Below are 11,541 nucleotides of genomic sequence, written 5' to 3'. Positions count from 1 at the left end.
CAAAAGCAATATTTCACAAACTCCTCTGTGCTAATGCCTGCGGAAGAGGCTTCCAAGATGCATGTTAAAAATAAACATTCTTCTCATCCTATCCCAAGCCCACAGAATCGGAACTCCACAGTTGGGTCTGAGAATGTGCATTTTTCATCTCCCTCCACAGGTGTTACTTCCCCATTGCGCGTGCAGTCTTCGTGGTCCAGGTGATGCTGTTCCTCAGAGACGTCCTTATGCTTCCCGAAGCGCGAAGTGCGCTGTCCAGCACCTCGTGCTCTTGAAGCAAGCCGCCTGCGTCTGGGCGAACTGCCGTGTCCGGCACTGCGGTGAATTCAGCGACGGCGCTGCTGTGCCCGCCTGCAGTGCCTCCCCGCGCCCCGTTCCCTGCACCCGGCGGCGCGCCAATCCTGCTGCAGCCGCAGCGCGGGGCTTTCTCCCGCGCGGTGTTTCATCCAACTTCAGGCTGGTTATAAATGGCTATAGTGCAGAGATGGTAGTCTTTCATCCTCAAATCTCCTTCTCTGAGCTAGGAGAAATGGCTGCTCTTTCTCTGCTGTCCCTCAAACCTCCAACTGATTTCCCGGCCTCAGCAACAAGCCCCAGCCTTCTGTTTCTATTAGCATCCCTCTCACTTGATTGGGAGCCACGCTTATAGGGGGTAATGTTAGATAAATGCCAAGTCTCCAGAGGCTTCAAATGGTGGTAGGACAGGTACTGGAGAAAAGAACTCAGTGTGTTGAAAAGAATGACAGCCAAAGAATCCCATTTGATTTGATGGCGTGATGAATATTTAAAGTTTTATAAAGAAATACAGGAAAGCAATCAGGCTTATTCAGGCGTGTGCTCCGGGGAACAGAGTACACTCCCCATGAGTTGGCAATATGGGGATGGGAGTTGAGGATGAGGGTGGGGTGGGGGACACACATAAATAGTCCATATTCTTCCCATTCTTTGTATTTGAGGTGAAAAAGAGCTTACTAGTACAGTTCAAGGAGAAGCAGAGGGGAAAAATCCTCCCAGATAATTATCATAGCATACTGACACTCTAAACAGCTCCTTTTTAAAAACGGAATTTCTAATATCATCCCTTTGGAGATTAAAATATTGGGACATGAATCCCTTGGCAAATGATTCAGGAACCATACACACTGTGGTAAAGGCACCTGCCACAGAAACAGGGGGGGGGGCATAAATCTCCTACCGTGTGTGTGGAATGCCTAATGGTGCCACCCCTCTGGCAGAGCGGGGTCATCAGAAACCTCCAAACAGCCACTCTGAGGGCAGTTAATTTGTTATAGACATGTACCAGCTATTTCCATTTTGTATCAGCCATTATGTCAAATCCTAGGGTCAGAGACCTAGGGTGAGATACAACCCCTGCCTTCAAAGAGGTTCGAATCCCCGTGGAGAGACAGATATGTGTGCACAGGATACTATAGTGCTAGCCCTGCACAGAGCAAAGAGGACAAGCTAAGGGGAAATGAGGCAAGGAGTGGGGACTCTATCAATGCTCATTGTGAGGACAGGGGAAGACATCATATTAGTCACTGTGCAGTTGCTATCATTGCCCTGCTGTTATCTCTTGAGCATTTACCTTTATACAACTAAATTGCTACTATAAATGACTGAAAATTTATGCCTGAGGGATTTTCCTGGCCAAGGGAACCAGTTGTGCTGGAGAGTTAATGTCCCCGGAAGCCCTCAGGCAATGATATGCAGCAAGTAGGTGGATAAATACCCTACTCCCTCACCCCTGGAGGGGATAATTCAGAGTGTGCTTCACACTGTATCCCAGAGATCCCCAGTGGAATGAGCTCCAACTGAAAATACTTGCTTTATTGGGTTACTCCCCTTTCTTGCTTCACTTCTCACCCTGCCCCCCACTGACATTTTCTAGGTCACCTCCCAAATAAAATACTTGTACTGAAATTCCTACTAAAGGTCTGTTTCTGGAGGAACCCAAACTAGCTCAATTCCAATGGCTGACTTTTATTAAAAGTCACCCATGCCCAGCACTGGGCTGGCTTTTGTACTATTTCTAATCCTTATAATAATCCTGAAAATTAAGAATTATTGTTTCCACTTTACAGATGAAGAAACTGAGTCCCAAGGGGTGAAAAATGGCTTTTTCAAGGTCACGGAAAAAGCTAGAGACCTTGAGCAAATTAAGTTCTAAGACTCATCAGTGATTGTTCTCTTTCTTCCTAGAACCACACCCAAGGTGAAGGGAACAAGGATCCCTTTGAAAGTGTGATAAATACGATAGATAGTCTCTCTCTCTGGGGTGGGGTGGGGGGACAAAAAAGCCACATGCACATACATGTGAAATTAACTGTGCAAATTCTAACCCTTAGAATCTCCATGGGCTCCAGATTAAGAAATTATATTAAGGAATAAGACTTTCAAAAACAGGGGACAAAATACATTCCTGGGGATTTGGGGAGGTGGGAAAACTATGAAGAGCATATAGTTTAGGAGGGAGTAGTGGGGAGCATGGATAACAAACATATCACAGTTTGATCAGTCAGTGGAACCCATGGGGTACAAAAGAAGATGTTAACTTGGGGAGGTGGGGGTAAGGATAGTGGTCTGGCTGAGTGAAAGCTGGGAAGGAATATTTGGGGGAATAGCCCATGATCCCAATAGAATTCAGAGCCCCGAGGAGGGTGTGAGAGTTCCTCTCTAGCCTCAACTATGGATTCTTATGCTGAGCTGTTCACTCCCTGATTTCTCAGTTATTTGTCCTCAGAACTCCCCATCCCAAGCCCTTCATCTCCTCTTTACTTCAGCCATCCATATCACATGCCCAGTTACATCCTGGGCTTTCCAACAGGTAAAACTGTCTCATCTGGAAAACAGAAACCACCCTAGGTATTTCAAACAGAGGGGAATTCAATACAGGGAATGTGTGTCAAAGGGGTTGGTTGGATTTTAAAAGCAAAAAAGAGAAGATGCTATTACCCAGAGGTTGGTAACTTCATGAAGCCATTGCTGCTCATAGAGCTGAAAGAATGAAAAGGGGAAAGTGCCCAGATCCCAGGATCCTGCACTCCCTGACATGAGTGGAACCACTGCTGAAACCTAGGATCTCACATCCCTGCTAATGCTGTTACCACAAGCAGAAAGAGCTTCCACCTTCTTTGTGCATTCTAACCTCACTTGAGTGCTTCCCATCAGTGGATCCGATGCAGAATCTAACTGGCAAAGGAGTCTTGGAAATGAGTTTTTCAGGTGTCCAAACCCCTGTGGTACAGGGGAGAGTATGAAAGAGCAGGTGTGGGTCTCCTGCCAACAGGCACCATTCAACACAGTCCCCCAAATCTGGAACTTCATTTTTTCCTTTGTTCTTGGCCACATGTTATTATCCATCTTTCACTTTATGCCTATTGAACCCCAGATCCCCTTCAGAGCAAGCTCATCGCTCTCCCCACCAATAACCCCTGACTATCTTCACTATCCTGCTTACCTAGGACCTCAGAATCCATCTTGCACAAGGACTCCAAGTTCACTGCACACTCAGTATGTCCCCACTCCCTCCTGACTACCCGAAATCCTAGAGCACAAACATCCTGGCTCTTTCTGTTGTTCTCAGGTTGACAAATGGCAGGACAGAGTCCCGTGACCTGCCTGAGTTTCCATCACAGCTTAATGAAAACAATGGGCGTTGCTTCTGCCTGAAATACTCATATTCATCCCCTGGCAGACAGCCAGTCTCATCCCCAGGGGCTGCTCCAAGCTTCCTCTCCCCTCAAATCCCACTTCCTCTCTCTGTACCACTCAACTTGCAAGATCCAGACCACATAACACTTCCTCCCAGACCACATATCACTTCCTTCCACCTCAAAATATCTGTCGTCTCCTTTCCTTTGTTCCTTTCCTCTGGTCTCTGCAGAAAATCCCACTTCCTCTCTCTGTACCACTCAACTTGCAAGATCCAGACCACATAACACTTCCTCCCAGACCACATATCACTTCCTTCCACCTCAAAATATCTGTCGTCTCCTTTCCTTTGTTCCTTTCCTCTGGTCTCTGCAGAAGAAGGACCCCTTCCTCTTTCTAGTGTTCATGCCTTAACACTTCCTGCCCCTCCCCTCCCCTCCCCTCCTCCAAAGGAAGGACAACTGCTTGGAGTGGGAAAGGAGGGGCTTTGGGATCAGGTTGGGCCCATAAGGATTGTGTAGGGTGGTCTTAAGTCCTTATCTGAGGCTCCTGGACAGCCACAAATTGGTGAGTCTCAGGTAGGGGTCTGGGGAGGGAAGGGGGCCTGCCCTCCCCGTCAGGGGAGCTGTTTTCACCACCTGGCAAGTCTAACAGGCGTCTAAGGCACAGACTGGTGTGTGTGTGTGTGTGTCCTGTACTCCAGACTCAGGGTAAGGAGCAGTTGGAGGGGCTTGGGGCCTGACTATGGGTAAGTGGAGATAGGCAGCAGCAGAAGAAACTAAGCCACTCACTTCCAAAACATCCCTCTGAAAAATCCAAAAGGGTCGTTAGTGTGATAAGGATCCAGAGAGTATTGGATGTAAGCCCGGTTCTGAGCCAATCTGTTGGGTACCTCAGGGCTCAGAAATACTGTTTCTTTACCAGAGCCTGGTCTGGGCCACCTGTGATTGCAGTCATGGAAGTGGGTTTACGTAGAGTGCCAGGACAGTGAGCGCTCAGAGAATGCAGCCTTCAGAGGAGGCACCCCAAGGCCTAACCCCAAAGTCCTAGCCACCCTGCCACCAGCACCAGCACCTCGGGTCTATTGGCCACGGCACCTGGCTGCTTGGTCTCTGAACACAGCAGTGGCAGCAAAGCACCCTTGGCTCTCCCAGCTGCAAGGTCAGTCCTTCAAGCTGCTTCCACAAACACTGGTTGCTTGGGGCCAGGCCTTTGGCTCCAAGCTCAGTGCTCAATCCTGCCTGGGACGGCTGCCAGAAGCCCTGTGTGCTGCCTGAAGCCTTGAAGAAAACAGAGATGCAGCATCAAGATGCAGGAGAGCCAGATGCCGGGCCAGCAAGGCCTGGGAGGGGCTGAGACCTCTGGGGAGTCTGGGAGGGGCCGCCAGTGGTCTGGCCATTAATCTCGGCACACAGTCAGGTGCCTATCCCAGAGGTAGGTTCCTCCCTGGCCTGGAAGAGTCCTGGACGAAGGCAGGCTGGTTCAAATTCAAGGAGTTTGGCCCTGAGGAAGAGTGCTTCTCCGCATGGAGCCAGCCCGGCACTCCAGATGGCTTTTTCAGCCTTCCTGGTGGAAACTTGCCCACCAGGGCCCAGGGCCTGGGCTGTTTCCGCTGGGTCCCTGGGAGCTAGTTCAGCTGGTCATACCCTGGTTTCTTTCTGTACAAGCAGAAATGCTGGATGAAGAAGACAACATCGAAGAAGATGGAGAAGATGCCGAGACCAAACTTGGTCGGGTCTCCAAAGATCAGCGTCCACTGGTCTGTTAGCAGCCAGAAGGGATGGGATTGGTTTTGGTTTTAGGTTGGCAGCTCCTGAAGCAGCTGGAGCACGTGGGGCTGCGGGGGTGGGGGGGGCGGGGGTGCTCATCTGCCCAGGAAACCACAAATCCTCTAGCTGCCAAAGCCCCGAGGTGAGCCTCACCTTGGGGTCTGGGACTGGCTAGGATTCCCCGAGTGGGGGAGGGGGGGGTTTCAGGAAGCCCGTGTCCCCTGCATCGGCAGGCGGACTCTCAACCACTGCGCCACCAGGAAAGCCCTTTTATTTCTCACTATGCTCTCGAATAATAATAATAGTAATGACAACTAACATTTCTTGAAAATTTACTATGTGCCACTTTATCTAATATTCTAAAGTCATTTATGTCATTTAATCCTCTCATCCAGACTGTGTTATTGTCACTATTATTAATCTCACTTTACTGATGAAGAGATGGAACTGCAGAGAGGCTCAGCAACTAGCCTAAGGTAACTTCTCTTACAGGTGGGGGACTTGAATTTAAATCGAGAGTCTGTATCCAAAGCCTACATTTCTAACCACCATTCCTTCTTCTGTCCTTGCTTTGGTGACACAGGAAAACTCCCCATGCCTGCACACCCGCTTTACTGTCCTGCCTCCTTGCTGTCACCTGTACTTTTAACCCCACCTGGACTGCCAGTTTCTCTCATCTCTTTACTCACCAAAATGCTGTTCATCCTTCAAGTGTCATTCAAATTTTAATGCCTCCTTGAAGACTTGTCTGATTTTCTTGCTTGGAAGTGATCTCTCTATTCTGTAAATACAAAATTTTCCCAAACTTTTAATTTTTAGTTATTTCCTTTATATTATAGTCATTTGCTAAACTAGAGTGTAAGATGGGGGCCACAGCTGATTTTTCCCTTAATCCTTCTCTGCACTTTTCACATGAAGCTTACAAAGGCAGTTTCATTAGATAAAATTGAATTATTGTCCTGCTTGGGACCAAGAATGGGTTGGTTTCTGCTCCGCTCTCCAAGTCATCTTTGAAAGAAAAGCCAAAGGCTATTTTGTAGGTAGTCAATTCCTGCTGTGATAAATCTCTTGGGTGAAGGATGGTGAGGCAGGGACATAAATGACTATAGCTGTGTTCCAGGTCGACTGGATTATAAAACAAACTGCATACTTATGACTATATGATCCAAACAATACATAAAAGAAGGCGGGGAGAGGTGAAGTGAGGCACTAAGAGTTGGTATGAAAGGAGGGAATTTGCCTATCCGTTTTGAGAGTGACAAAATGAATGAATGACAAAACGAATCCCCACCTTGATTCTCCTTAAACCAGTTTACTACACAACCAGTCATGTCAAGCACGAGCTCTGGAGTTAGAGTGCCGGGGTTAGGATTCTGGCTCTGTTACTCACCAACTCTCTGACCTAGCAAGTGACTCAACCTATCTATGCCTTAGTTTCCATATGTGTAAAATGAAGACAGTAATAGTACCTGCCTCAGAGGGTTTTGTGGGAATTAAATAAAATGGCCATTGTCCAGGGTGCCGAGGAGTGGCTGACACACGTGTGCCCTAAATGTTGCCTAGCACCCTTACTGGTATGTGCCTGATGGCAAGAGAGGAGACTGGGACCGCCAAGGTGGTCTGGTGAGGCACTGGGGGTGCTGCGACAGGTGACTGGGTGCAACTAAGAGCTATGGTCCTTCCCAGATCCTCCTGGGCACCTACCCCAGCCCACAATGTTTTCTGCTTCAATACCACCCTCAAGATTTGGGGATTCCCTGGCAGGAGGCAAAAGCCAGGGTAGTCACTGGCATCTGTTGCCTTAAGTCCTGCTCCTGAGGCCTGATTCCTTTATTGCTCTTCACTGGGATCCTAGAGACCATTTAGCTCCAACTCTCTCCCTTTAAAGATGGGGAAGCTAAGGTCCAGAGAGAGGAAGAGTTGCCCAAGGTCACAGTAAAGAGCCAGAATCCAGATCCTCTATCTTCCCCTCTGGTGCTCTTTCAACCACACTACCCCATGATTCCAGGGTCTCCTAACTCTGTGCATTTGCCAGGGTGCTTCTCTCAAGCTGCAAAATATCCTCCAAGTTGGCCCTCGTTGCCTTGGCCTTCTCTTCACTGGATGTCTACTGCACTTCAGGCGTACTTGGTAACTCACCACTTAGTGGCATCCAGGCTAGTATTAGAGAGGCTGCCTTGTACACAGAGAGGAGCCTGGGATGTGGAGTCCGAAGACTGGGTTTGAAATCCAGTGCCATCCAACGAGAGCTCCAAACTCTTGAAGCCACCATGTCTTTGTTTGTGAAACAGGGGTAATGATCTATTGCCTGCGACTGTTATGACAAATTAGCGGAGCGGCATTTGCAAATGTTCTTTATAGACTGCAAGGCGCTGTGCTGATGTCGGTTTGTGTCCTTGCTCTCCAGAAAGAGACTCTGCCTTCTTCCTCCATGTTTTCTCCCCTGCAGAGTGCTAGGTGGTATGCAGAAGATGTACAGTAAAGACTTCCTTGTTGATTGAATGTGATCTTTCAGGATTGTCCGACATTTTGATGCATCAGGAACCCAACCCCAGACCTGGGATTGGGGCAAGAGAGTGAAGCTGTGAAGGGAACCCATGGGGCCTGGGGGAGGGGGAGAGACAAAGAGAGGACTTGATGATGAAAAGCAAACTGGATTTAGAAAACAAACTCCAGCTAATGGCTGTAGGTGGTGTTAGTCGTTCTGTTAAGGAATTTGGGAATACATATGCATGCTAATAGGAATTTATTCTGGCTGCTTCTTACTCCAGCATTTGGGAAGGGAGGAGGGGTAGAGGGCACTGCAGGATTAAAAGACACTGGACCTGTGTCTCTAGAAAGTACACTCTGGGGCTAGGCTCCTGAGGAAACTTTGCAAGTTCCACAAGGCCTGTGGGATAAAGTGGGATCAGGCTGGCTGTTAGTCCTGTTGGAAGCAGAGAGAATGGGGCTAAGGATTTAGGAATGGCCCCTAGCTTCTAGCCATGCAGTAGACTCAGTGGAGGGAGGGCCCAAGGCCTTATGAGACTGTGCCCTAGGATCTCTCCGATTCCTGTGGCCCATAGAATCACTCTTCAGGCCATGATGTGCCAAGGGGGAATCTAAGAAGCATCTAGTCCATTCCTGGGATTATAGACTGTTCTTTTCTGGAGCAGGCTCAACAGCCTCCGCCCTGTGATTCCACATCCTCAGGCACCTGGCTCTGTCCTGTCAGCTACCTGAACCCCTCACTGCTTTTTACACCCATTCCCTCTCTTTTTCATACTCAGTAGATACAGAGAGGCCCCTCATTGTCTTTTGCACAGGGGTCCTTCTATTGGTTATGAAGGCCCAGGCCAACTCTGGCCTTCTATTCCTCAGGCTGAATGCCTCTCCACCTCCAGCCCCTCCCAAGAACTCCTCTTATCATGCACTGCCATCCCATTGAGCAAGCGGGTATTGGGGGCCAACCACAAGTAGGGGGAGGGGGATTGGTAACTATAGTTCAGCCAGAAAGCTAGACAACAGGGTGAAGCCGGTCAGGAGTGCCCAGGAGAGCAGGGGAAGATAAGCCATGTTGGGGGGCAAGGGGAGTTGAGCTTTCTCCACATTGGGGTATTGGAGTCATCCCCGTACCCCAAGGATGCAGCGTTGCCCTGCTGTGCAGTGTGAGGCACAAGGCACAATCATTCTCTGCCACAGAGAGACATGAAAAGGTGTGTGAAAACATTCTTAAGCGCCTGCTGGGAGCTCTCTGGGAAATCATTTATCTGCCCTGCACTTTAGTGCCTTGGCTCTAAAACTGAAACAAAGGAGTATGTACAAAAAGCCTTGAAAATGTTCATACCCTTCTGCCCAGTGATTCTACTCCAGGGAATCTAGCCCAAGCAAAGAAGCGAGAATGCAGGCAAAGACTTAGGTACAAAGATGTTCATCACAGGGTTATTTAGAAAAGTGAACTTGTGAAATCCAGAAGAATCCCAATGCCCACCATTAGAATGGATTGTATACGAGCTTTCTGTCCTCGCTGTACCTCCCTCTCTCTCTCCCTCTCCCCCCAACCCCACCTCTCTCTCTCTCTCATACAGGATGATAACAGCACCTCTTTGGGAAGCCCCGGCGCACCTCTGTGGTCAGCAGTCAGTAAAAGCAGACAGACAGCTAGCACAGCATTGTCCCTACCCAGGCCTTCTGGGCTTGCTCAAGGAAACAAGAAATCCACCATCCTTCACCTTTCCGTTACCGAAGTGTGGATTATCGTCTAGGGATTTTCCACCGTGAATGGTGACCGCAGACTGGTTTTCTCTTGGCCTCCCAAGGAGCATCTGGGTCCCCACCTTTCTCCATCTGCCAAAGTCACTCAGGGGTTCCTAGAGCTGGACAGGCCCTTAAAGCACACAGGCCAGCTCCTTTGAGGCGATGGGAATTGTCATATTGCTTGTTAGTACAAAGCCATGGTGAACATCCAGGCCACCTGACTCCTAGCCCAGTGCTGAGTGCTCAGGTGAGGCAAATATTATTCAAAAAATAAGCCAGTTGTCCTCAGAATTACCCAAAGTGCAAGAAATGATCCAGGTCCTGGCTCTTCCTGGGATATCCATTCCCTTCTCTGAGCTGGGACAACTTCTTGATGGGGTATTGGGTTCCCTTTGGAGGACGGATTGGGCTATCCCTCCAGTACCCCTGGCCTTCATGCCATCCTAACGCCTTATTGGTTTCTGAGTGCAGCTCCATCTCTGCTCTGGTGCCAGCTTCATCCTATCCCTGCCACTAGATTCTGGTCCTCTCATGGGTGACTCTGGTGTAAGGAGATAATCTAGCCTGATGCCCCTGACCCTTGGGGGCAATTCAGAGACTTGAATCTGGGCTATAGCTTCTCCTTCCACTCTTGACCCCTCCCCCTGGAGTCCTCACCTATGGAATGCAAAACCAAAGGGTAAGCGAGGAAGAAACCCTTTTTCCTGCTGGCCTTCCCCTTCCCCTACCTTCATGTCCTCCTGTTTCTACCCCCACCTCCTTCTACTCACCTCCTCCTTCCTTCTTCCTTTCCTGATTTCTCCTCCCTTCCTCTATCCCCACCCCCTGTTTCAGCCCCTCTTTTCTGTGTCAACCCACTCTGATGTACCTTGCATTTCATCCTGGCCATGCCCTTTTCCCCTCAGGCTTTCTAGCGTCCCCCCAGGGAAGGACTTGTCTTTCAGGGTCTGCAGAACACTGATCTAGCAGTTTCCCTGAGTGTACATGGGGAGGGTGCCCACCACCTGGGGGTCTAGGTGCCTGGGCTTCAGCAGATTTTCACCCACTTATATGCACACAGAGAGGAGGCAGGGTTTTATATTACAGATTTATGCAGCTGAGCCAATCCTGGGCTGCAGAGACACATCCATATGCCACATGTGCCTCCCTGTGGGTATCTGGGACAGGTGCATGGGAGGTGTAGCCAGTAGGAGAGAAGAGATGGATTGAGACATTCTCCCTGGATTTAGCAGCTGGAGTACAAGCAGGAATCTCAAACTTTCAGTTCCTTCAGTGGGAAAGGTACCCGTACCTCTTGGGAAGCCCAGTAAGGCAGAGCCTGGTCCTACCTTCCCGAGAACTGGTTGCTGATCCCAGTGGGCAGAGAGGAAAACCAAAGTTAGATGAGACCCCTGCCAGACCCAGAGCTTCTGATGCTAAGTCCACAGTAGTGTTGGAGTGGGGACTCAACTATGTGCCACGTGCCTCGGACAAATCGCTTTACTCTCCGGAGCCTCAGTTTCCTCACACGTCAAATGAGGGTCGCTGGGAGGATCAAACAAGGGAAGGCGACGTGCAAACAGTTGGCGCCACTGCACACTTCACAGATTCTGGCGATACTCACGAAAAGTCTAAGCGTGCGTGTGCATGCGCCGGGCGCTCATTTGTCCTGGGTCGCCTCGCTAGGGTGTCGGAATCAGAACCGGGCCAGGGCTGGGTGGACGCGATCCTGCCAGCCCCCACCCCCAGCCGAGGGCCGGCGCTGTTGGGTTTTTCTCCGGCAGGCGGCGGGCTGAAGGCTGCACGGCGCGCTCTGCACGTGAGGCGGCAGCACCGGCTCCGGCCGCAGCGCGCAGCCCGGGCCACCCGGCTCGCCTGGCGCAGGGGCTTCCCGCGCCGCTCG

Source organism: Lipotes vexillifer, unplaced genomic scaffold (genome assembly GCF_000442215.2).
Source record: "Lipotes vexillifer unplaced genomic scaffold, Lipotes_vexillifer_v1.1 scaffold4, whole genome shotgun sequence".
Taxonomy (NCBI): domain Eukaryota; kingdom Metazoa; phylum Chordata; class Mammalia; order Artiodactyla; family Lipotidae; genus Lipotes; species Lipotes vexillifer.
The sequence above is the reverse complement of the archived record's forward strand: the minus strand, read 5'-3'. Positions refer to the sequence as shown.